We start from the raw sequence: 27,500 nt of genomic DNA on the forward strand, positions 1-27,500 counted from the left end.
TGTGTGTGTATGTGTGTGTGTGTGTATACTTCATGCATGCAATATTTAAGAAAATAATGTATAAACCTAAGAGACACAATTATTTTTACAAAATGGAAGTTATCACTTACTCATGTATGAGTAGTCAAAAATTGATTGTATGCAAATGGTTGGACAGATACAATAAAGCAATGCTGTATAAAAGTTCATAATAAAATGTTTTCCTTTTAAGAATGGCCTTAATGCATTTTCCATTAAACTGCATACCAGTTAAATAATAATTTTACTGAATGAAAAACAACCAAAATGTACCTTGAATTATTATCACAAGTGAAACAAATCACTTATAAGCTCTAAAATATTACTTTTCATGGCTATTTATCATAATAAAAAAGGGTGAGTTCACACAATATCAATGCATGTTTAATCTACACTTAAGAATAGAAATATGTAGTCTAGTTTTATTGCAACTCAAATTTCTATATTATAACTTCAGAAGCTCTTATCAATCTAGTAGTAGACAATTTCCATCTAAAGAAACATAATTATAGTAATATTTAACTATTTGGAAATACAAGTGTAAAACTGCCATCAAGTACAAGGCATTACATTATAAGCTCTGAATACGGATGCTCAGGTTTTCATTGCGCGCTGTATTTTTAGGTGATTCATCTTAATGTCTCTCCAGCTAATTTTTCTGGCAGCACAGCTTTCACGTTCCTTCTGCCTTCCTGATGAATGGCATCCTCCTCCTTTTCCTGTACTCTATAATTTGTGTTATTGAGAATTTAAATCTTCTGGAATCGAGACTCAGCAATAACTTTGCCAACAAACTTTCAAAATCCTTATCTACATACTTTTAAGATATTATTTAAACTTTGAAAAGTCAAAGTTATTTCTTTTGAATTAAATATGTAGGATGATGATTTACCAGTTGAGCCAGCCAATAATAGTTTTACATTTTTCTATTTTATTAAGTTGTCTATCAGAGTTTTGTCGATTTTAACATGTATTTAAGTTGACTCTTCAAATTACAATAGTTCCCCAAACAATCTTGTTGGAAGGATTCTTCCAAGGGCCATACCTAATTATGTATATACATCACTGCTTAATATTGACAGTATATATAAAAACTCAACTAAAGTTTCAAAATTACCATTGTCCATGTAGTAGCTATAGATAGTGTTTATATCTTCTGTAAACAACAGATTTAGAAATAACTTTTTTAAAATTTTGATTTAAATATAAATCTAATCTATAATTAATTAATTAATTAATTAATCAATCAATCTTGAGATTGGAAGAGGGTTCTATTGTATTTTTATCATTTCCCCAGAATTCTTTTAAAATATCCACAATCTCTGTTTACATAATCCCAGTTAATAACACTTAGAATAATGAGCACTACCAATCTACTCTATGTCATATGTCAACTTGTTCTAATGTACTATATAGTGTGCCTATGTTTAGGGAGGTGAACTAAGATGCCAGCTTACTATGAGCAGGGGCTCTAGCACTTGTAGAGCTGCACAGACAATTGATTTTCAAGGAAAGCTGAGCTTCTGTACAAATGTTTCTAGCAGATTAGTCACTGAGTTGGAGTGAGTTAAGAACAAGAAGTACTTATTTTTTTTATTACATACTCTTTGGAGATTATTTGGAAAAGGTGGATAGAAACTGATGCTCTGATCATTTTAGTCAAAAATGAAGGAAGATCATGGAGTGTTGCAACACTTTGGGAAATAAAGGAGGTATTAAACCTGCAATTGTTACACAAAGGATAGAGTCATGTAACACAAACAAAAGTACTGGGACCAGGTGTACTTCAAGGGCTAGAAACATTTTGTAGTTGGTCTTTACAAAGGTATATTTTAAAGGTCTCAGAGACCTTTAAAAATGATTATACCTCAAAGCTACATATACACATTGATGTTGAATGTACAGTTCTGGTTTTAGATATATTTTCCTTTTATTTCATAGTTTTTGTTTTTCACTTACCCCAATAATATTCTACTATCCTCATAGAACATTGCCTTGTTCCGCCCTCATCAGAGAAGATTCCCCGTGCAGATGAGAACAAATACAGAAATGCATAAACAGACATTAAGCAGATGGTGGGGGGGGAAGGAAGGAGGAAGGGGGCGGGAGGGGGGGAGGGAGGATGGGGAGAGAGAGAGGGAGAGGGAAAGTAAGAGGGAGAGAGAAAGAAAACTCTAAATGGCATGTCTCTATCAAATCTTTTCCCCCAGAGCTCAGAGAACCACAGATCTTTTGCATACATATTATGGCTTTCAATTTAGGTTTTTGTGGAACTCCTAAGTGTGTGAGTGAGTGGGTCTCTGACATTTGTATTTTCACTTGGGCTCTTTTCCTTTTGCTTTTTGCCTTGTCTAACTTCAGTGAATGTTTTCTTGTTGTATCTTATTATATTTTATTTTGCTATAATTTGTTGTTATCTCTTAGAAATTCATTTCTAATGAGAGACAGAAAAGGTCTGGTTGCAGTGGGAGGGGAGGGGGGAACTGAGATGAGTAGAAAGAAGGGAGTCTGTAATCAATATATATTGTATAGAAAACTATATGCAATAAAATGGACAAAGTAATCCTATTTGAGAAAAAAGATTACATACATATATATCATATTCTCAATATTTTAAAATTATTATTGCATCATTTCATCCTCTCTCCTCCCTCAAACCCATTCCATGTGCCACCCTTTTTTGCTCTCTCAAATTCATGGCTTTAATGTTACATATTTTTCAATGATGACCAATGGTGTTGGACTAATTGTGTTTTACCAAGGAGACATGTATTTCTCTTCCTCTCAGCTTTCCTTAGATGCCTATAGTTCTTTGTGTCAGGTCGTAGTCATTTCCTTTCATATTAGTATGTCTATCCATTTCATCCAAGTTCTGGTCTTGTTTAGACAGCCACACTAATGGAACTTTATGTGTAAAATGCCTCTGATCTTTCTATGATATATAAGTTCACAGCACTTTATTTTCCTTCTTAATCACCAGTGATTCTGTCTCCTCTTTGGCAATAATCCATCAGTCTTAGATAAAGAAGTTGGATGGTAGATTTATCAACCAGAACTGGGAAGTGCATGATCTCTTGCTACATGCATTTTGGTCAATGTAACTTTTTACCATCTGTTGTAAAGAGAAATCTTTTGAATGAGGGATAAGAATTATACTTGTCTGTGGATATAAGGATGTATATTTACAGTATATATAGGGATTGTGTTGATTTAGTAAAGTATAAGTTGTAAGTTATACTCAACCTCATATCATTTCCAGTCCTTGGTAGTTGCATAGATTTCAAGTACTAGGCATGCTTTCCATTGTTGAATAAAAATAAAGTCCTTGTCAATTTGAGAGATGTTGGTTACTTCTACGATATGTGTGCCACTGTTGTACCCAATGCTTACATTGTCATGATGGTCATTGTTTAAAAATAATAAATAAAAAAAAACAGAAAAGAAAAAATCAGAAAAGGGATATTCAAAATGGACTAGGGATCTTAATAAACAGTACTAAAATGAAAAAATAAAATTGACTAAGAAATATCTCAAAAATGATCACCATCCATAAAAAACTTATTTGTTATTTGTTCTTACCTCACTAAGAATGGAAAAGAAAAGCAAAATAACAGACAACACATTTTGGTATGCATGCAGATTAAACAGTGCCTTAGTCACTGTTGGTGCAAATGCACATCAATGGGACCACTATGAAATTAATGTGACTACTACTCATGAAACTTTAAAAAAATATATCATATGACCTACTACAGCACTTCTTGGCAAGGATTTATCGACATGCTCATTTGATAATTGCTCAACCATCATCATTATTCTACCCACACTAGCAAAAATGCAAATAATTGACATATTCGTCAACTGATGAATATGAATGAATGGGGGAAATGTGATACATATACCTGATGGAATACTACTCAGATATAAAATGAAATAACTAAGAAAATAAAGTCATGAAATTTACAGGTAAATGAATGGTACTAAAAAAATCATATTGGGTAGAGTAACTCAGACCAAGAAACACAAAATGCTGCATGTTCTCTCTAAACTCTATTTTCTAACTATATGTCTTCACATATGAGTATATAATCTGTAATAACTGCAGGAACCAATAAAGTATAAAGGACTTTGAGGGACAGGAGAGGCTCAATAGAGAGTGAAATAGTGGGAAACAAGTGATTTGGAAAGAGATGTGGGAAAAGGAGACTTTAATTAGGGAGTGGGAAGGGAGATAAATACTGAAGAAGAGAGAAGAATAAAATAACAATAAACATATTTGAAAATTTATAAGGAACCATATAATTTCTGCATTTTAACTTCATATAATACATATTGTGTATATATACATATACGTATACATAAATAGGTTAAATAAGATATTCCCATCTTCAAAAATGCTATTTCCAAATAGCCATTAATTAATCAACCAAAACCCCAATAGGCATAAAAAGCCCCTTTTTGATGTGTAGGTTTGGTTGTCCAATAGATTTACACATACACACACATCAGTCAAAGTTATTGTTGTTGTCCTTGGTTGCTCCAGAGGTGGAAGATAAGTTCCTGAGGCTGAAGAAATAATGAACTATTAGCCTTTTTTTTTCTTCTTTTTTAAATGAGTTAAGTAGTCACATAAAATGTTGTCTATGCTTACATTTTAAAAAGTTTTTCCTGTTTTTATCTGTGACTATTCCAAGTTTAAGGCTTATATTATAAGTCCTTTGATGAAGTATGGATAGATTTTTGTATGGTAGGAAGCAAAAGTAAGAGATTCATTCTCTATGTGTAGATATCTATTTTTCATAGAACCATTTGTTGAGTAAACATGAATATATATTGTGTATTTTGGTCACCTTTGCCCAATACCCAGTGGCTATAATTGTGTTGGATGCAATTCTTAACTCATGTCCATTACCTGTACATGAATTTTAAGTTTGTTTTGTTGGAATCTTGATGGCAATTACGTTTGATAATTACAGATAAATTTCATCAAGATGCCATTTCATTATATTCTACATACCTACTAACATAAAAAGGCTTTGTAACTTCTACTCTCTTATTCAGTTCTCTTCTTTAGTGTCTAAAATACTAATCTATTATTTATTTATTTTGACATGTACGGTCCATTTACATACAAATGTCCTAAGAGCCAGAAGAGGGCACAGGGTTAGTGTAAGTTGTGAGGCACCACCTGGGGCAAGAAACACACTCATGATCATTGAGGCATCTCTCTAGGTTCCAGTGGTATCAAGTATTTAGAGGTGTCTTTGATCTCATTGATTTGTTTATCCTTGAGTTTTTTGTTTGTTTTGTTGTTTTGTTTTGTTTTTTTGTTTGTTTGTTTTTCAAAACATATACAAAGCAGTTGTCTATCTTTTTTTTTTTCAGGGGAAGGATCATTAGTGATACAGAAAAGCTTTTAATTTGTATGTTGATCATTTTTCATAGTACTTTGCTAGAAATGTTCATTTGATCTAAGAGTTATCTGCTGGTAAATTCAGGATGTCTTAATTATGGAATCATCCCTTCAAATTGGGATAATGAAATTTCTTTTCCTGTTTGTGTTTCTTGTGTTTTCCTCGCTTCTCTTTGGTCTCAAGCTGAAACTACAAACATAATATTAAGTAAGAGTGAAAGAGTAGACACACTAGTATCATTACTGATTTTAAAGGTAATTATTTTAGTTTAACCTATATAATATATGTTTTCCTAAGAACTTGTCATATAGAAACTTTATTATTCTCAAGTTTCTTCTTTCTATTCCTCTATTCTTCTGTAATTATTTCATGAACAGATGCTGCCCTTTGTCAAAGGCCATTTCTACATTTATTGAGAGCATGCGATTTCTCTCCCTGAGGCTATTTATTGCTGTTACATATTCATTTATCCTTCATCATTTAAATGAGACATACTCTATTAATCTTTAAATATGTTCTTGAATTTGGTTTGCTAGTATGTTGTTTGCCATGGATAAATTTTGTTTCTAAGTTTATCATAAAAAAGGGCCTATGGATTTACCTTTTAATATTTTGTGCTTCTTTGTTATTCAGTATCTAGTTCATATTGGATCAATAGCACTACTTTGTAAGTGCTTTTTTCATTCTGTTTTTAGAAAATATCAAGAAGAATTTGTGCCCACTTTAAAAAAAAATCTAGTAGAATTTGACTGTGAGTCTCTTCGGTCTGTGTAGCAGGATGGTTTCCTGCTGCAGCTACATTTTACAATAAAGCTTAGTAATTTGGGAGGAGCTAATGTGGGAGGAGCAAGGAGAAAGGGAAGAGGAGGAGCTAGGAGAGGGGAAGAGATGGAGCAGCCATGGAGAACTACACTTGATTCCAGAACAATCCTAGGTAACGATTTATATCTTAAGGTTAGATGTTGGGAAACAACTCTAATTGTGTGGGCCAATTGTTAATTGAGCATTGTTTTGTATATATAAAGCCACTGTATAAGAATTAAGCTTTAGATTCTCATTTCTATCAGGTACCTCATGTATAGTGGGTATTGTCTGGGGTTCAGCTAAGCTTTGTGGGGACAGTGTAATAGATTTGCAGGGCCATCTCCCACACTGGTGTCTTGTGGGTGCCAGGGCCGGTGCTTCTGGCTAGTCAGAGCCAAGCAGCAGCTTCCGCTGTTCTTGGCCTCAGGTCTTGCCTAGTCAGGATCATGGCAGCCCCATAAGAACAAGCCAGATTGGACCATGCCATTTTAAATATTATCCACAACAGATCTGAAACTTTCCTTTGTTTGGAAGCATAGCTTATACAATCTCGTTGTGTTTTGTAGCTTTACTCTAATGCCATAGAGCTATGTGATTTATTTTTGCCACGTCATATGTGTAGACACATATCTATTTCATAAATACTTTTGTTAGTTAATGAGTGTACATTTTATTAACTTCAATCTTTCTTTGGTTAGATAAGGTTTACTGATCAAAGTTCCAATTCTGTGTCTTAGTGATCCTCTACATTCTTTCCATATCATTTTATTAAAGTCTTTATCCAACACTAAGTTTTACTTTGGTTTGTTCTTGTTTCTATAAGACCTTGAAGTATAATATAGAGTTATTTATTTGGGGTAACCCAATTTTTAAAGTTTAATTCTATTAACATATAATACAACGTGTTTTGGTTATATTCTTTCCCTGTCCTCAGATTTTCTCCCCATTTGTACTTACTCAACTTCATATTCGCTTAAATTTCATTCCTCTTAAATAAAACCAAACTGAACAAAAACAAAAACAAATAAAAGCACAGAAAGTAGGTCATTTTATTATTTATAAAATAATAAAAATATTATATTTTTATTATTTTATAATAGACTTTGCTGTGTTCCAAAAACTCTGATAAGTTTTCACTTCCATTTAATTCTATGATTTAAATTTTTTCCATGATTTATTCAATAACCCATTGATTACTCAGCAGTGTGTTGGTTGGTTATTGTCTATTTGTATCAGTTTTGTAGATTTTCTTATTATTATTTTCTAGCTGTCTTCCCTATTATCTTGTAAGATACAAGAATTCTTTCAATGAACCCACTTTTAACTTGTCAAGACTTGCAAGTCAAACTAAAGTATGATCAGTTAGAAAATGGGCTATTGTGGAGAACATGGGTCTACATTTCATGGGTTGAATGTTTTACAATGTTTGTCCAGTCCATTTGACTGATAGTGCAAATTTACTCTTAATTTTTCTTCTGGAGTTTTGCTGGATAACCCATCTGCTAAGAAAAGTAGGGAGCAAAAACACCACAGTCATTGTATGTGAACCTATTTATTCCCTTAACACCAATAGTGTCTGTTTTGTGAAAATTGGACCACAATATTATTGCATACATAATTGTTATATTTTTCATGAAACATTTACTTTATTAATATTAAATGACTTTTAATCTTTTTACTAATTTTGGCCACAAAGCTCACTTCATCTTATAAAAAGAATTTAATCTGTGTTGGGGCGAGAGTTGTTTGTTTGGGTTTCCTGTTTTGCTTTGCATTTGTTCATTTGTTTGTTTGTTTGGCTTCCACTTTCTTGGTATACTGACCTTTATACTTTTTGCTAATTTCTGTTTTCATAAATCACGTTAAGTTGGTTTAACCTGTTTGATACTCATCTTGTAGAAAAAGACATCAAATTTTATAGAGGTTGTTATTAGATGAGAAACATTGAAGGCAGTTTTAGTTTTTGATCAAGTAACTTACTTGACCTCTGAAATTTGATTTTACTTTCACTTAATTATGTAGGACATTTAGAAAATAACTAGAAATATAATATGCAGAAGGATCTGTTAAATAAATTTTGAGATCATTTTAGGTAGATTCCTTCACTAAATGGTTTCATATAGCTTTTAATATAGCAATATGCATTTGAAATTCCAGATGTGAATATGTGATTTCAATGTGGTATATGGATACATGCAAAAAGTTCTTTAATAAAAACAATTTAAGATGCTAATATGATAAAATACAGCTAATATCTTTTCAACAATTTTTTTCAAGCTTTTATTTCAATGAGCAAGCAAGCAAGATAATAATCTAGAGAATATTATTTATGAGACATAAACCTGAAACAAATTTAGCACTAATTAGAGACATAAATTATGCATTCCGTTTCTTCTGAAATACTAGGAGATATCCATGATGATCTAAACAACCTACATGCCAGGCATGATGGCACAATGCTATAAATTTACCACTCAGAATACTGAGGCAGGAGATCATGTGGTTCAGGCTAAGTTAAGTTTAAGATTTTTGTCTCAATTAACTTTAATTAATGAAAAACATAAAATAAAACTTTGACACTAATATCAACGGTCTTCAAGAAGATTGGATTAATAATACTGTCTACTAATTACATATTAACTCCTCACTCCATTTTCTTTGTGATTAGAAAAGGAAAGAAATTTGAGAAGATCAGATTGGGTAATTGGACAAAAGTGTTTTGCTATGGTAAAGAGCAAAGAAACATGCAAGGAAGGGTGGTGATGTACTAGGAATTTGAGGAAAGCTTTCAATAATTGGGACAAAAAAAGCTATACTCCAAAATGACAAGAATTATAATTAAAGACAATATAACTAGGAGATAATAGAGAAATCCCAAACAAGAAGTTTGAGCAGAGTAGAAGGGCCAAATCTGCACTGCTATGTTGCATCCATAGACAGAAGGTGCCGTCACCAAAGATTTTGTGTTTAACAGCTATATCCTGGGTATAGCTGCTCTTAACACAAGGAGTCTGCTTGGAATCCACAAATAGAGCACCTTTACTCCCTATGATATGTTCGTTCATTTGTTTTCCTGCCTGTATCAGTGCTTTTAGGCCTCAAACTCTAAAGCATTACCCTGGATGAAGACCGTGCCTGCAGGGTGAATTAAGCACCTCATTTTAGCACCCTTAACTAAAATACATTGATATTTTTCAAGACCAGATAAATCTTCATTCTAATTCTTCATTTATATGGCAAGAATTCCTACATATTCTTGTTCCATTCAACTATTATCAGATTTAAGGGTAAATAAGCCAAGTGTTAAAAGATATTTTGAGTTAAATACCACCAAAATGCTATATACCAAGATGATGGCTCAGGTCTAAAACCCCAGAAAGTTAAAAGTTAGACTATTTTATTCAAGATTTCTCATTGAGTTCGCTATTCCAAGCATATTTTTGCTTGTTTGACTTCAGTTATGAACACAACAATTTCAATAAAAAGTTCTCTGACTGCTATTAAATTAAGACAATTTTATTTGAGAATTATCTGACAAGTAAATGGAAAATAGTCTCAGTTTATCCAAATCCTTTATTGAAGAGCATTGTAAGAGGAAAATCTGTTTCCCTATTATTTTCTAACTGCTTCACCTAAAAAGTAAATAAAATCAACATTCTGACAGATGACTGGCATCAAATAGGTTTTGTTTCTTTTATTTTTTATTTTTCAGCTTCATTATTTGCCATGGAGATGGATTCCCAGAGTGACAGGTTGTGGTGAATCTGATTCAGCTGCACTGACTTATGCAACATATCAAATTCTCCCAAGGAGCTGAGAAAGAACAAAACTAAATAAGATACTGGTACAATCCAGCACAGAGGGTCCCACACACCACACAAGGCTTCTTGGTACTTGAAGATAAAACACTTTTGAAAGTCCACTGAAAATATCTCAAATGAACATCCTTTTAGTCTGGTGATCTGTTTTCCTAATCATCACTGCTTATTACTAACAACCATAATTTAAAGTTTTTCAAATCCTACATCTTTCAGCTTATCCCAAAGTCTCCTCCCATTCTTTCTTAAAACATGATGTGACATGATATGACTTAACAGAGATAATTGGTATAGAGTTCTAAATGACCTTGATTCTGCTCCATCTTAAAGATTATCATCCAGCTGTCAGCATGTGCTATCAGAGCTCTTGTAAGTTAAATATTCTTGACAGGACCTCACAAACAGTATTGTTCTTTTTAATTTGAAAAGTTTAAACAGCTTGACATTTTAGAGGTTATCATTTTATTTGCTGGCATAATTATTGTCAGTGTCAATAAGAATTTGTTAATGTGTGCATTACCAATACAAATTTTGAGGGCTTGTCTCCTAAAAAATTATTTCAGTGTAATTTTCAGAATAATACACAACGGAATAAAAGGTAGGTGATATAATTATGACTTTCACGGTTTTTTACCTATAATTATTCTTCTATGCTTATTCTTCTGTAATGCATGATAAAGCTTAGATAAAATTATGGTAAAAATCTGAACACTTGAGCAAAAAACCTAAATCATTAAAAAGTTGCAAGTTTACTTTCTTTTTAGCATTTAACTCAAATGATTTCAGATTAAAATAACATAGCAAGAAAATTGTACCTATGAACTCACAAAAGTTGTGACAACATGTTCAAGATCAGAAACTCAAGCCAGATATAATCCCAGAAAGGAAAGTGGAGATGGCATGAGCTCCCAGGACTAGGTGAGGAGCTACTGCTGACTGATAACTACTCAGAGAATGGGAGCAAGCACAGAAATATGTGAGTTTTACATGCTAATTATTAATAACTATAAAAACAATATAACATGATAAAATCTTCTTTGGACCCATCCTCTCTACATTGTGTATAGACAAATTGTAAACCAATTCAAAGTGCCTGGGACCATTTCAAATTTATAGAAATACTTTAATGCCTTCTTATTATAATTCAGTTTCCCATACTCAACCTTTTATTGAGTTGTGTACCATTGAAAATTAAGCAATTGTTTACACTGTGGATTGATGCAAATATCTATGCTACAAAGTGCAGTACAGCAGCCTCATGACTTTGGCAATTTTTACTCTTAAAAAATTTGATCTTCTAGTCATCAAGTTAAAATTATTTGGCTGATCATGTGACCTAATTCAAAGAAATATGAATATATTCACTTACATATTGGAAAAATTCCACTTATTAAATAAAATATACACTGTTAGAATGAGCATATTTTACTATAGAAATGCTAAATTGAAATAAAAATTATTAGGAGAAATATCACACACATGCACAGCTCTTCATGATAGCCAAATGGTATGCTTACCACGTTTATTCATAGCACAGAAGTTTCAAGTATTTTCACTGTTGAAAAATAACACCCTGAAATAACCCACTTAAAAGGTGACTGATTTTTTTTTTATACACAGTGCCAAAGTTTTCAGTCTATAATTGGTTAGCTCTGTGACTTATGACTAATGGTAGCACAGGATATTCTATAGGGATTATTGGCCAGAAAAGAAAGTTCACCTTAATCCAGAGAAAAAATCAAAGAAATGAAATGGATGGGTCAGTTTTCCAGAAGCTTCTTCAAGTTCACCAAGGACTCCCCTTTCCTGCATTAAATCCCTCTGCCTAAAACCATCTTAAAGACCATCACAAGCTGAAGACCAAGCTTCAACACATATGCATTTTGAGGACATACCAGATCCAACTGTAGCAAGAAGGCATTGCTCACACTTTTGTTTACTATAACTATAAATTGACTGCGTGTATTGTCCAGCATATGAAAATATAGATGAAGTTAAACAAAACAGATCAATAGAGCTTAGAAATACAGATAGGCTTATCTGGAGAACAATAGTGAAAAGTGTTGTACCTGGAGAAACTGTCAGTTTGAAAAAGACAGAAATGGAAATGAGGCAAAGTAAAAGGAAGTCTTGCCAATTTCTGGATTTGCGCAGATTGAAGAATAATAGAGTGCTTTGACTATGAATATATATATTCTGACCTTCAAGACTAGAATATTGATTTCAATAGCAGGTCCATAGTGACAGACAGAAGCTAAAGGACATTCCTGGAGCAGAGGCAGGGCCTAGGGCCTGTGAATATCCAGAGGGTATTGTGTCAATCACAGAGATTTGTTTCAGGGCCAATGTATTTTGAACTTCCTTAGAACCAAACACTTCTCTATTTCTTTTCATTTCTCTCTTTGAGAATTACACTGTCTCATGATTTGTCCCTTGTTCCATATTAGAACACACACTTCGTTTTCAATTCTGCAGCTCAATTGATGGACAAGAATCCTGCCCCAGGAAATGTTACTCTCAGAATATCACACACTCCTATAGGGATGGTTTAGTTGGTATTTGGAACTTTTAGAACTGAGGCCTTTGTGTGGTATTTTGCATTAAGTGTAGTGAATTCAACATCTTGGGGGATATTGAAATATGCAGAATTTGCTTTTCATGTGTGATAGATATGAATTACTGTGAGGCAGAAGAGTCTCAAAGCAAGTTCACCCTTCCCAGAATAAACCTCATCATCCCCTCTGCCGACTCCATGAACTGGCTATGTACCCGTATGTCCTATTTGTTTATTTGAGACAATGTTCCAGATTTGATATAATATTTCAGATCTGAAGTAAGAAGACATAAGGGTGTCAGTGACCTCACTTACCTTTTGATGTCTACTATTTGTTGGATATTTTATTTTCCCCAAATATTTTTTTAAACATAGTATTCTTTTGTGTATTGTCATCACTGAGTTTGACAGTCATTGTTCTCTTTCCTAGATAATGGATGCAGTCTCCTGCTTGTTTTTTTTTCATGTTATTTTTTAAAATAATCACATTTGAAATCATTTCACAAGTGAAATCATTTACCCCTATATTTAGTATACATGTTCAACAATGATAGCTGTATAAAATTGTTCCGCATTAATTTGGTCCTCTAATTATTTTGATACACTGCTTCCAAAAATACCCTTGCAACACAGATACACTTACTGCTTTTCTCACATATCTTTGATCACAAATCTATATAAAGGAGTTGAGTTTGCAATGTTGTCAGTGGTCAGTGTAATGAAAGCAGAAAATAGAAAATCCAGCCAAACGAACTGTTCCAAGAATTTTTCTTGGGGCTGAAGAGATGGTCCATCAACTGAGAGCACTATCTGTTCTTAATCAAAAGGCCCAGGCATCTACATGGCAGCTCACCACTGTCTATAATTGCAGTTGCAGAGAATCTCACACCCTCACAAAGGCATATGTGCAGGCACAATGCCAGCTTAAAATTAAAAATAAACAATTATTAAAAAATAAAGTTCTGTGCCATCAATAATTTTCCCTTTTTTGGGGGGGGGGTGGTTTTAATATTTTTTAGTTGAAGACAGTTTTTCCTTCACATTCCTTCCATTCATTTATACGCCTACCTTATTTCATTTATATATTTTGTTAATTACTTTTTATGGAAAGGAATTTGCTCTTTCAAGAAAATAATGAACTAAATTTATTATATTCATTCAAGTAGGTATCAGTTGGGAAATGGGCAATATCAGTGGATATAATTTATTCTGATGACTCACTGTCTTCTATAATAATAGAAGAAAGTCTTGCTTTTAATATTTATATGTTCATCAAATTCTTCATTAAAATAAACGTCTTAATGTCTTAATGATAAAATAACTACTTTATTGGATACTAAATAATTGATAGAAATGAATAAGTACAGGTAGGTTAGATTTACAACACTCCCACTCTCTCCTTCTCCCTCTCTCTCACTCTCTCTTGCTCTTGCTCTCTCACTGTATGTATGTATGCTCAAATGTATGTTTGTGTGCAAGTGTGGTTCAAAGGTTGCTTTAAATTTATATATATTCTGCTTCCTGAAAATAATTACCACAGCGTAAACATATTCATATATATCATGATAGAAGTAGAGGATTTTTAATCCAGCAACATGGCTGCTCTGATCTCATCCAAAGACCTTATACTTCTATGTGGTCCACTGAAACGTAGATATACCCTTAGTAGACACTTTTAATCCTTCTAGCTGTAATCCTTCAGTACGTACTTTTAATCCTAAACAATGATGTATAATTGAGGGGCAGACAAAGTGACAAATCAGAGAAAGCTTTGACAGAATGAATCAGATATGCCCAACTATCAGACAAAAAGCTATTCAAGAGGAGCAGGGAGGGTTCAGCAGTGCGTGGGGAGTTGAGTCAGTGGCGAGTCAGTTGAGTGGCCACTGTGCAGTTAACTTGAGTTCACGTCAGTTAGGTTTGTGGCAGTTCAAAGGCAGGTTTTTTTCCCAGTTAATATGTTTATTTTTTCACTTTACATCACAATGGCAGTCCCTGTCCTCCTAGCTGCCCCTCAAAAACCTCTCCCCTCCTTCGGTCCCTTTCTCCTCAGAGGCAGTTTGTATTGGGAGAGTTGTACAGAGACAGGTTGCAGAGAGATTAAGCTAGACACAAGTGAAGTCTAAATGAGCCAGAGGATGAAAAAGAGTCATAAGATTAAAACAGATTGCCAGAGTTAGTATAAACCAAGCAGAACAATTCAGTGAAAAGCTAAGAGAAGCCACACTGAAACAATCAGCTTGGAGAGTAGTTTGAACCAGAACAGCTGAGTTGAACCAGCCAGCCAGAGTTCAGAAAGAGCTAGGAAGAGTGAGTTTATTCATCTGTCAGTCTCAGAGACTGAAAACTTTCTGAGATAGAATCTGAAGCCTTCAAGGTCCAGGCTTGCAGAAGATTAGATTGTACCAAGGCTAAAAGATTCCAGTTATAGGCCTAGGGATAGTGAGATAGAAATGCTCTGGGATCTGCCCAAGCCATTTATTACTAAAGCATAGGTACGGCTCTCATCTCATTTCTTCTGAAGAAATAAAATCAATTCTTACAGCTGGGTAAATGACATGGAATAGTACATAATTTAAGATTAAATATCTGCATCTAGCTTAGATTATAAAAGGTGATTCTACGGAAAGCCTTAGCATATTAATATTGGGTACATGGTTGTGTTAATGGCAAGCTAAACAGACCATGTTCACAATGGAAAAACATTGAATACATAGTCAAACCATGTTAAGGCATATTATCAATTTGATTGCATGATCATGCAAAAGTTTAGCCTCTAAAACCAAGAAATATTTTCAGAAATAGCTATCCCTATCCACAGCCATGCAGAAAGACATACATATTCTTTTAAATAATAAAAATGAAACATGAGAAAAAGACAAGCAAAAACTAAAATATTAGTATGTTTTCTGACAATAGTTATGCCATAAATAAGATGTGTTTCAATTTTAGGAGGGACTTGAGAATTTTTCTTATTGGTTTCAATTGTTTTAGAAGACATCAAAAACTGCCAGCCCCTTATTTGGGCCTTTGTAGCTGGCCACTAATATTTTCATGAGAATATACAGGTTTCTAAATATCTATATAAGTAGAACTTTTACATTTCTCAGAACTAAAATAGAAACAAAGCAGATCTGAGAACAGAAAAACTCAAATAATAGAAACATGTGCATGATATTTACATATTCATCTTATATTTGAGTACAATATTAATTTCACTAGGAAATATAACTTTTTCTTTAGCTAATCTTGAGGAGATATCAAATATTTATTCACCTGAGACACAGGACCTAAAACAGACCAAACTAATGATTTCATCTAACTTGCATGGTGAAGCCATGAGTTTAGTAACTTTCTTATGGCAGCACAGGGACTACAAACTGCTATATCACCAAAAGGCTTCAACCTAGGATGGTGAAGATGATTAAGTAGCTCCCTAAATGAAGTCTTCCTGTAATTAACTTCCACTGTCTATACAGTCTAGCACCTCTCAAGAAACATGAATCTGAACATAATTAAATGCTGCTGTGTTGGTAGTATACATGAAAGCAGAATTATATGCAAGCAAGAAGTGGTTAGAAACTCAGGCAAGTAATTCAAAGGTGCCGTGTAGCATGAACTAGACAATGAATTGTCAATCATGAGTGTGACTTGATTGCCCAAGCTATCTATCTTATTTATTTTCATCATCAATAATGTGTTTCACAAATAATAACTTTATTAATTAGCTATTAATTATATTAGAAAATAAAAAAATAAATTCAAAACAGTGAAACAAGGTGGTATATGAATGAAGGTTACTGGTGAATTAAGAGGTGAGTATTTTAGCCATTAAGCAGTAAGCAATTAAAATTTATAATACATACTATCTAATAATAATAGTTATTGTCTACACTGAAAATTAAATAACTAAACAGTGGTTGTGATAGTTTGAACAAAGATGTCCTCCATAAGCTTATAGGGTGGGATGCTCAATCACCAGGGTGTTGAACTATTTGCAAGGATTAAAATGATTAGGTTGTGTGAACTCATTGGAGGAAATGTGTCCATGAGAAGCCACTTGAGCGCTCTCTCTCTCTCCTCTCTCTCTCTCTCTCTCTCTCTCTGCCTACAATCTGGCTACAGCTCTCAACTACTGCTCCAATAAATGCCTGCAGGATATCTTGTTCTCCTCCTTGATAATAATGGACTAAATCTCTGAAACACTAACCAAACTCACAAGCAAATGCTTTATTTTAAAAGAGTTTCATTGGTTTCTTTACAGAAGTAGAACAATGACAAAGAGAGTAGTCTAACTGTAAGTAAATTCAATTAGAAATATGTGAACAGTACCAAATGTGTAAGAAAAAACAATAAATTTAAAGAAAATGATTGTTTTACTTTTATAATTAATTGGATATATTTTCTTGCTAAAAATTCCCAAAATTACACCCAATATAATTCTTTAAGTATAATGACATCAGAGAATAATATTTTATTTTTCTCTCACAAACCCATTTAACATAAGAAACTCCTAATGATGTTTTGTGTATTCTGGGAAAATGGAATAAAACAAAAACTTTTAAGTTCCTATTACTAAAAATGTGTTTGCTTGTTTTGATCTTTGTACCATCAACTTGTGGAAATGGAGACAAAATGTCATTCTGAGGTAGGAGGTCAACCATTATGCTAGAGTTTCCCTCAGAAGTCTTTCCTTAGAATTCATTTAAAGATGCCTCACCTCCAACAACCTTTGTTATTACTGAAGTTGTTTCTTGGATGCAACACCTGTCTTTCCTTTTACTACTGCACTTTAATGAAATGCTTAGGCTTTACAGAACTACTCAAACATTAAAATAGATGAAACCAAATTTCAAATAAGATTGATACATCATACAGATACAGGGGCAATTTTACAAACTATAGAAAATTATCATAATTCACTTTGTGAATTATTTAATGGCAATATTAACCACACTAAAACACAAGGGTGATAAATATAAAAGAGCCTTTGTTATACATTTGGGATCATCAGATTGAAGAACTTTAAAGCGCATTTAGAAAACTAAGACAAGATCAGGTGGGAATTGTAATCAACTCAGTTTCTGAAATCATTATAGTCAACTAAGAGTTTAGAGGATCAGAAGTTTAAAAATAAATGTGTGAGACTAGAACTTCAGTGATGATTTCATTGGGTTTCAAGGGCATTGACCATGTATCTTCCTTCTTCATTGTTTCATTTAAGGTTTAGATGTATATAGATTTACTGAAGAGGTAGCTTTGTTCCAAAACTCAATGCACTACTAGTAATGAAATTCAGTATTATCCTGAGCAGCCACTGTAGGTTTGTGATAGGTACTAAATTAGTCTGAATGAGTTGAAGCTTAGGGTGTCTGTACATATGATATTCTGAGCCTACTCTGAGCTTATACTATCTTGAATGGACTGCCTACTTTGTCTTTATTACCTGTGGAATAAAATATATGTATAATTAACTCTAGTTTAATTATGCTAAAGGTGACCTACAAAAATATCATAAATTTCAATTGCCTCAGCTATGTGCCTCAGCAGTTAAATATCCCTTCCAGCCAAGCCAAGAGAAGTCAGCAAATAAGCTGATAAATAGCGACCCTCTGATGTACTTCTTACAAAGTCACTCTGCCATGCTTCACTTTTGCCAATAACATCAAGGATGATGAGTCAGGTCTCACAAGAGCTAATGAGTGGAAAATACAGAGACCTTAATCTTGACCAGTCAACTGCCTTTTTGAAGAAAAAAAATGGCTTGGCAGATAATTCTCTTAGTATCTTAAGTCCTAAAATCCAATCACTCTTAGCTACAAGATTCTAGAAGAAAAATATCACTGAGAAATTGTAATGAATGTGTGTGTGTGTGTGTGTGTGTGTGTGTGTGTGTGTGTGTGTGTATCAGAAGAAATTGTATATCAGTGAGAACTTGTAATGGTTTCATATACATACACACACACACACACACACACAGTGATGCGACATTTTTCATACAGAAAGAAGTCTACTGTAGTCATCCTTGTTAGGTAGCCCTAATTGTTTGTATTTCCTCATATGTATGAGTCAAGATCCACCAAATAAACAGAAGGAATGAGGGGAAGGGAGGAAGGAGACAAAGAGAGAGAATTAACTATCTCATTCCCTATTAGTATTCAGTCTACCCAGATGATAAAATGCTGTAGCTTACCTTTTGTTAAGTGCTTGTGTTTCTTGGTGCACACATTAATCTGAACTCTCTTGGAGAATGAGCCTGTCAAATTGACAGTTTCATGTCAGAGACAAGGTCAGAGCTACCTCCTTTATATAACAGAAATTTTGATTTACATCTTTTAAATCTACACATGGAAAGCTATTCAAACTTTTGCTATGAACTCTGTTAATAAAAGTCATTATTGTTATTGTGCACTGAAGACAGATACTTCACAAGTAGGAGCCTTGAGAAAATTAAATGATTTCCCCTTTTTATATAACAACTCAAATGATCAAAAAGTTTAAAGAACTTTTACAAGGACAGATTTATCAAGCTCGGAAGCAAAAATTTAACATCACCTGACCTACATCAGATGCTCTGCTTTTCCTGTGATTCTGTTTGTAGTTTAGGTACTGTTCTCTCTACTCCGGTTCTTAGGGCTCTTTAGAGGTCACTAGTTGCTGCCTGTCTATGGGGCTTTTTTCAAGAATATCACAACCTGGTCAACAAACTGCAGCAGATTATCATCTCACAGAGGCCTCTGACAAGCAACCCCTGAACAACTACACCTGGGATAGAGACCCAGAGAACCTCCTTGAGGGTTACCTTGGAGTTCATTTGAGATACAGTGATTTTTATCTTTCCAAAGGTTTTCTTTTAACACATCAGTATTTAAATATCTCTGTGTGGGCTTTATTTTTTAGGTGATCATGTATGCTTTTTCTATGAAATGAAATGACATTACATCGTCTAAGTCAAATTCCCCTTTCTATACTGAAATACAAATTAAAATGCACTGCAAAATTTAGCCCATATAATTTTATTTTGCTAGACTTGATACAGAATGTCTTGACACAGTCTTGTTAATTTTATGGTGTGCATAGCAGTCTTGCTTAATGTCTTTACACATTAACATTTTGAATTCAGAGATTGAATATATGTTCTTATATTTGATTTTGTGGGTTTGACAAACACTGGCACAATAAATAAATGAGTAGACAACCACAGAAAAAAATAATCAAATTAAAAGTATAATAATCCAAAAGTGGAGCTTATCAATGTGCATCCACCCAAAATTCCTACATTTGAAAACCTGAAGACAAAGGCGATGAAGTGGGAGGCATAGCTTTCCATGTGTTGTTAAGTTCAGTAGCTCTGAAATCATAGATGTATTGAGCCCTAAAGAAAGCCTAGAAGTAGTCCTCATACCCACAGCCATAGGAAGGACTAGTGGTAAATACTTTAATTACAGTAAATGTGTGTGTAGGTATATGTATGTCAATTATCTCACATCTTAAGTAAAAACACTCAGTTCCCATTCATACATGCATTTTAAACTCTCCTCGTTTATTTGGTGTTTCAAGTCAATTCACTACAAAACTTAGGATATCCTATGCAGGACCATGAAAGGACAGCATGGTTTCTGGTTGAGTACCAGCTGGAGATGGTCGGAGACCCTGTAGGTTTCCCTGCAAGGGATGGCAAGTTTTTCACCATGCTCCCAGACTCCAGGCTCCTGACTCGAGGCCAAAGACCTCCATCTACCTGGGCCTTTCAGGCATGTAGGACAACACCCACTAACCCCTCCACAGGTAGAGGGCATGACTACAGGCCACAGAGCCTTAAGACAGATCTCCATGTGAGATACCTAAAGGCCAGAGGGTATAGCCAATTAAGTATTCCTTCCCAGACTCTCCTCCTTGCAAATGTATTTAATTTCATGCATGTCCTGAAAATACTGGGGTATAATTTTCATCTATTTTCCACCATGACAATAAATATCTTAAGGCCATAGCATATTTCTTTTCTTTGGGACCCACTGTGGGAAAGTGTGGAGAAGGTTTTCAACTACTGAGTCACCATCTAATCTCTCAAGGATGACCTCCCTATGTATCCAGCCACAGAGGCCACCACCTCAAACAAGCAAGCTGAGCCAGCCATGAACCACCCAAGCGAATCCCTATACCTAAGACTCTCATCCCTGAAGGACACAGCCAGAGCTTCTCCCCATCCCCACTTTTGGCTGGGAGGAGATCTAGCCTATATGCTCCACATCAGTCTCAACCATTCTGCAGCCTCTCAGCTTTGAGCCCAAGGGCCTGAGAATCAAACAGTTCCTGGCCACCTTTTGGCCTGGGGACCCCCAACCCAACAGCTCTGGTTCCCCCATGGCTTCACATAGCCCAACATCCATGTAGCACCCACATGGAGTGAACACAATCAAATTACCAAGCCTTTGCCTCTCTGAACGGTGGCCCTAGCCCCTTTTGGGGGGCAAATGTGGGACTCACACATCAGCCCAACAGGACCCAAGTGCAAACTACAACCCCACAATCCTACACTTAATGAAATCAGGATTTTATGCCTTTGAATAGTCTATGATATTTTTTAAAGAAATAGTAGCATATTTTATATTATGAAATAAGAAAAATTTGCTCTACTAAAAAGAAGAACTAACTGGACTTATGACCAGAAGCATTTATAACAAATAATCATTGTTTATCAAAACAAAAATTCACTTCAGTAAGTAGACTTTTCTCACAGAATTCCTTCACAGCAGTCCAAGCCTTACCTATAAGAGTTCATAAAATTTAATATTTCTTCTACTAAGTTTTACATGGGCATCACCTGTTCTAATCCTCTGCCTCCTTCCACAGACAAAGTTAAATATGACAAATGAATAAAAATGAAGGTGCTGATAGAAGGAAAAAGTTTAACTTTTTAAAAATTAATTTCTCCTCTCTCTTCTCCTACTTCCTTCCTCTCCCCTCTGCTAACCCCCCATTTTCCTTCCCTTTCTTCTCAGATAAGGCAAAGCCTCCCAAGGATATCATCTTGCCTTGGCATATCAAGTTGCAGTAGGACAAGGCACATCTTCTCCAATTGAGACTACACAAGGAAGCTCAGGTAGGGGACAGGATCCAAAGGCAGGCAACAGAAAGAAACACAGCTCCTGATCCCGTTGTTAGGGATCCCACATGAACAGCAAGGTGCACATCTGTTATGTGCAGAGGGGGCCTATATCCTTCACATGCATGATCTTTGGTTGATATTTCAGTCTCTGTAGGCCCCTATTTGAGCCGAGGTTAATTGATTATGTAGTTTTTTGTTGGTGGTGTTGTTTGATTTGGTTTGGGTTTTTGTTTGTTTCTTTGTTTTTTGTTTTTGTTGTGTGTGTGTGTGTGTGTGTGTGTGTGTGTGTGTGGTGTTCTTAACTCTTCTATACTTTTCCACAAGATTTTCACTCTTATCTATTTTATGGCTAGTTATAGATTTTTTATACTCAGTTTTTGTGTAATTAAAAAATTGTATTTAATATGAATATATATATAGAGAGATGTCTATCCATACCTATAATTATACATATAATTCTATATTTATCTCTCTACTAGAGAATTTTACAATGATAAATAATTCTGTAGATACATGTGTATATATTTGATATATCTATTGATAAATGCATAACATGTAAATGGTAAATATGTGGAATGAGTAAAATAGAAAGTAAATAGAATTAAATACTGATAATAAAGAAAAATAATAAAGTGACATTTTCTAGTATACCTTTTGGTTGTATCCTCACTTCATATGTGACCTGGGTTCCACTCAATTAATACTTAAAAGTATTAATTAAAATTAAAATTAATTAAATATTAAGTAATAATTAAAAGTATGAGTAGGTGTATATTCACTCTTAGCACTAAAAGATTTTGAACAAAAATTTTTTGCGTATTCCTTTCTCATTGTTTCACTAAACAATTAGTGAAATTAGAACTGAACACATACATCAAAACAACCTTGCTGGGATAAGGTTTAGACCAGCATCTTTCCTGAAGACTGATTTCCAGGTATGAATAAGAGCAGTTAGTTTATAACACCTGTACTAAATCATATATTTTGAAACTTTTTGGATAGTCAATTAGAAACAAATACAAGACACCACAGTTTATATTTACTTGTGTTCCCAATATTTGTGTTTATTATATGTATGTGTTTTCATTAATCATTATTTATATTTTAGGACTTTTCTTTGTGTTTTCTTAGTTCTATTTGAGCAGAATAAACATAAGTATGAAAAGTTGTACCTCACTCCTCCATTTCCGTATTTTAGTATCACATTGAGACACAAGCATATCGACGTTTAAAATAACATGTTAAAATCATATGATTAAAGACCTGAAAATTTCATAGAAAAAATCAATTCTGGTCTTATGGAACATAAATATTTGCTGGTTTTGTGTTGACCAAAAGTAATTTTATCAAATTGCATAGAAGAATGTTTGAAATTATAGTATGATTGAGAAAAAAATCCAATAAAAATGGTGTACTTTGGCAATTAGAATAAACCAAAATTGAATGCGTAAGTGATAAAAAGGAATATTCTCCCATCACTTGATCTGTAGTTTAAATTTATGAAAATCTCAGTGGTGTTCTGTTTAAATTACGGGCTTCACAGTCATCAAATTGAATTCTGATCATTTATGTTAGGAGATGAGCAGGTCATCTGTTTGTCGTGGATTACTCCCTGGGCTGGTGTGAACTTCTATCAGAGCACTGCTGGAAGCTTAAAACTTAAGGCAATTTTAGCTACACCCTGTGTGATATAAATGACTATCGTAATATTTAAATTCCTTTCTGTTGAGATACAAAAAATGTGTTTATATACATAGCATGAAGATATAATAGATACATTTTGTAGTTTTAATACTTTCAAGTACACTGTCTTGGTATACTGTTTTGTTAAATTTCTTTTTTATGTAATAGGACTCTATATGCCCTTGGAATAAAAACCCTATGAAAAACATTAATAGTCATTCAGTATAAAGATTATTTCTGACTTTTGCGGAAATGTAAATTTGTATATCAGAAGAGTTTCAAGGGTTCAAATTCTCATCATTTCTAATTATTAACTTAGGAGTTTGAAGTATCAGGATTTAGTTTTCAATTATATTTCAAACTTTTATTTGACCTGTAAGTATAGAGGAAAATGAAAGCACCAAGAAGCAGTTACATTTTCATCCAAACTCTTCCTTAGTGAGAAATACGGCAAACTGGGTTGTTTGAAACAGTCTTCAAATTTTGTTGGTTATCAAAATGTTCTGAGAAAATGTTATCTGCTATAGTTACCATTTATTATTGATGTAAGACACACTTTAAACTTTATGTGATATAATTAACTTAGTTTAGACCATTATTTAAATATTATCCAGCTACAAGATATAACGAATGACAAAAATATCATAGTAATATATGGCAAATTTGATTTACTCCTTTATATAGTTACTGAAAACCTTACAAAAGAAATAAGTGGGGTTTACATATATATACAATTATATTGTACTATTTATTCAAAAAGGAGTATATAGAGCTGATATTATTTGAATGATGCCTAACAATAAAATTTACAGAAACTTATAGACATATTGTATTAACCTCAGCTTTTCTTGGCAAGTTCTTACTGAACGTTTCCCACTTCAGTCCCTAAACTTACTCCAGGATTACCTCTGGCATGTAGTATATGCACTATCTTCACCTCGTTCTCAATGATCTCTGTCATCTCCACAAACCTAGACCTAGATACACAGCTCCTAAACCAGCCTTTCCTGCTATCTCTATGATACAAGACCTGTGTGCATTGGTCTAGCCTGGTGAGTTTCCCTAGGAAACTGACTGCCTATGCTATGCTATCTCCACACTCCCAATGCTAACTCATTTCATGCAGTTATCACACCAGCCATGCCTGGGGCAGGCTGAAATTTCACATCAAACACAAAACCAGATAAAGAGCTGTATGTACCCAGTTAAATGTCTACAGCACAAACAATGAAAAAGGCTGAGGATAACCTAAAGAGAAAGTTATAGAAATGATATGTACACAGTACTCATCAGTCAAAGTCCAAATATATTTGACTTTTCCAGAAAAAAAAAATGAAAGTAGATGATAGAAATCAGAATAGCTGGTAGTATGAAGCTAACACTGATGATCATTAATTATTCCAAAAAACCTAAGGTCTCTATGTATGGCACGGAGCCATGTTTCTCTTCCATGTTTCTGTGAATAGAACAACAAACCTACAGAACATCATGTATGTTCATAGTATAATTAGCAGAACACTTGAAAAATCCACTTTTGAGCATATTTCCACAAGAATATAATAATTTTCAAAACGCTAGGGAGATGGCTCTAAAAGGAAAAGCACTTGCTACTCTTCTCAAGGACCTGAGTTGAGTCCCTAGTACTCATGTTGGGATGCTAGCAGTGTCTATAACTCTAGCTCTAGGGAAATGAATGCCCTACACATATGAGGTATTCACACACACACACACACACACACACACACACACACACACTGCTATACATAAAGAAAAGTAATAAAATATTTAAATAAAATATTTGCCAAATTTATTTCTCATGGTAGTACACTTGGCAATTCAACTTTGAGAAATTTACAACAAATATCATGTTTTCTTTTCTCTCTTTTTTATGATTATAATTTATGTATTTATGTAATAAAATTTATGATAAAACAAAATTGTTATATTGAAGTTGGACAAGCCAACCAAAACAAGATACAAGTAAAAGAGCACCAAGAAACGTTTGCAAAATCAACAACCCCCTAGTTTACATGTCCATGATTCCCATAGAAGTACTAAACTGATGTCAGGAAAAGCCATCCTCTGTTACCTATGTCTCTGAAGAAATGGATCCGTCCCTGGGTGGACAGGAAATGGTGGGGGCACCCTCATAGAGGAAAAGGGGAGGAAGGAGAGGAAGTTTGTAAGATGAGGATCTTGTAGAGTAGTAAACTGGAAGTGGGATATCATTTGAGATATAAATGAAAAGAATGATTAATAATAATAATAATAATAGCATTAGTAATACTAAAGTACTAAACTAAAAGCTGTAGAGTATATTCAGAGGCCCTGATGCAAACCTATACATATCCAGTTGTTTTCATGTCAGCTCTTACAGCTTCCAGGGAACAAAGTGTAACTGTGACTTGCCAGCCTTCTGGTCTAAGATTCTACAAACCTGTAGCTGCCAAAGATGGTGCTTCTTCCAATGCAAGAAAAGCTTTCTGAAAGAAATTATCCTCCTGGGCTCCATTAATGCTACTGTGCTCAGTAAATAGCATGCTCACAAGAATATGGAAGTACTTGATTTCAAATTTTGTGGAAATCTCTTAGTTAATTTTCTTTTCAATGAAGAGAGTCATGGAACTGAGATGTGTTTAGACATTTGCAATCTTATGACAGAACTTTAATGAGTGACATTTGAAACTCAGAGATGACCCTTTCTCTCTCTCTCTCTCTCTCTCTCTCTATATATATATATATATATATATATATATATATATATATATAACAATATTACCTAGTTTCTGAATATAGAATCTGCTCAAGTTGAAATTATGTGACATTGTCGAAGTAACATGAAGTTTATAACCAGTATCAGATTTGGCAAAATTAATTTATTGGTTGAAATCAATGAATAGATAAAAAATGCTGCCCTAAAATAATGAGCTACAGAGAAATTCTTGATGAAGAGAACAGTTTACGGATGTGCTAAACTTAAGAGTTTCATGTAAGGCAATTGTCACAGCCCTCACATCTTCAGCATCCACTATTTGGTTAATAAGTGCTATCAATAAAATGAATGGCAAAGGCCTCCACTGATAGAACACAACTCACCCAATCATCTTATGATCACTAACATATTTAGTAATATAGTACTTTGAAGTTAACACATGGAGTTTTTGATACCAGCTATTTCATACCTAGATAGACAACAGAGTATCATTAAGTTTTGATATGAATACATGGGAAACAAAAAAGAAGCCATGACTCATTTTACAATGATGTTAGCTTTCGTCAAGTGGTTAAAATTTGAAATTGTTGTTTCTGAGGTCTACAAATCTACAGTACTATTACAATATCAAATTAGCTAACAAATATTCTAACTATGAGATAATAGAATAATTTCAAGCTCAGGTTCCCAAGATATAAAAAATATTTCATTAAAGTGACTTTACATTAAACAAAAGCATTCTATATTCTTCCTCAACCTTTTCATTAGTAAAATGACTGCCTTTTTATGTGAAATTGCTTTTAAATTTAAAACCATCATATTGTGGTTCAGCTTTTGAAATATGTGAAATGTATCTACCATATTTTAACAGAGACAGAAGGAAACTACTTCACTTTGAAGTACTTTAATCCTTTCAGGATATTTGAGTATTTGAATTTTTAAATAGTAATTTCAATTATTTCTTCATAAGATACATCATGAATATTTTTTAAAAAATAACTTCAATGCATTGCAATGGTTCTCAGAGACTGTATGTTGAAATATGGGATTAACATTTTTAAAGATTTAGACTTTTCAAAGGGATTGAATATTTATGATAATATTTCATAAGTAATGTCTGTTTCATGTGAAGTTTGACTCTCTGAAAAATTTTTATATTATTCCACAACTCTTTAATATATTAAAGCATTAATCATATTTTTTCAGTGAATAGTTTGTAGAACTCAAAATAGGACAGAAAGTGGAACATAGTGATCTAACACAGAATGATTGATTAATATCCATATATGTCATTCATTGTCTGTTTATTTTCTTTTTTGGAGAAACATGTAATTATACCAACAAAATTAAAAATACAAAATACTATCTGAAAAAGATATATATATAT

The sequence above is a fragment of the Grammomys surdaster genome, unplaced genomic scaffold (genome assembly GCF_004785775.1).
Source record: "Grammomys surdaster isolate TR1022 unplaced genomic scaffold, NIH_TR_1.0 63, whole genome shotgun sequence".
In the NCBI taxonomy this organism is placed as follows: domain Eukaryota; kingdom Metazoa; phylum Chordata; class Mammalia; order Rodentia; family Muridae; genus Grammomys; species Grammomys surdaster.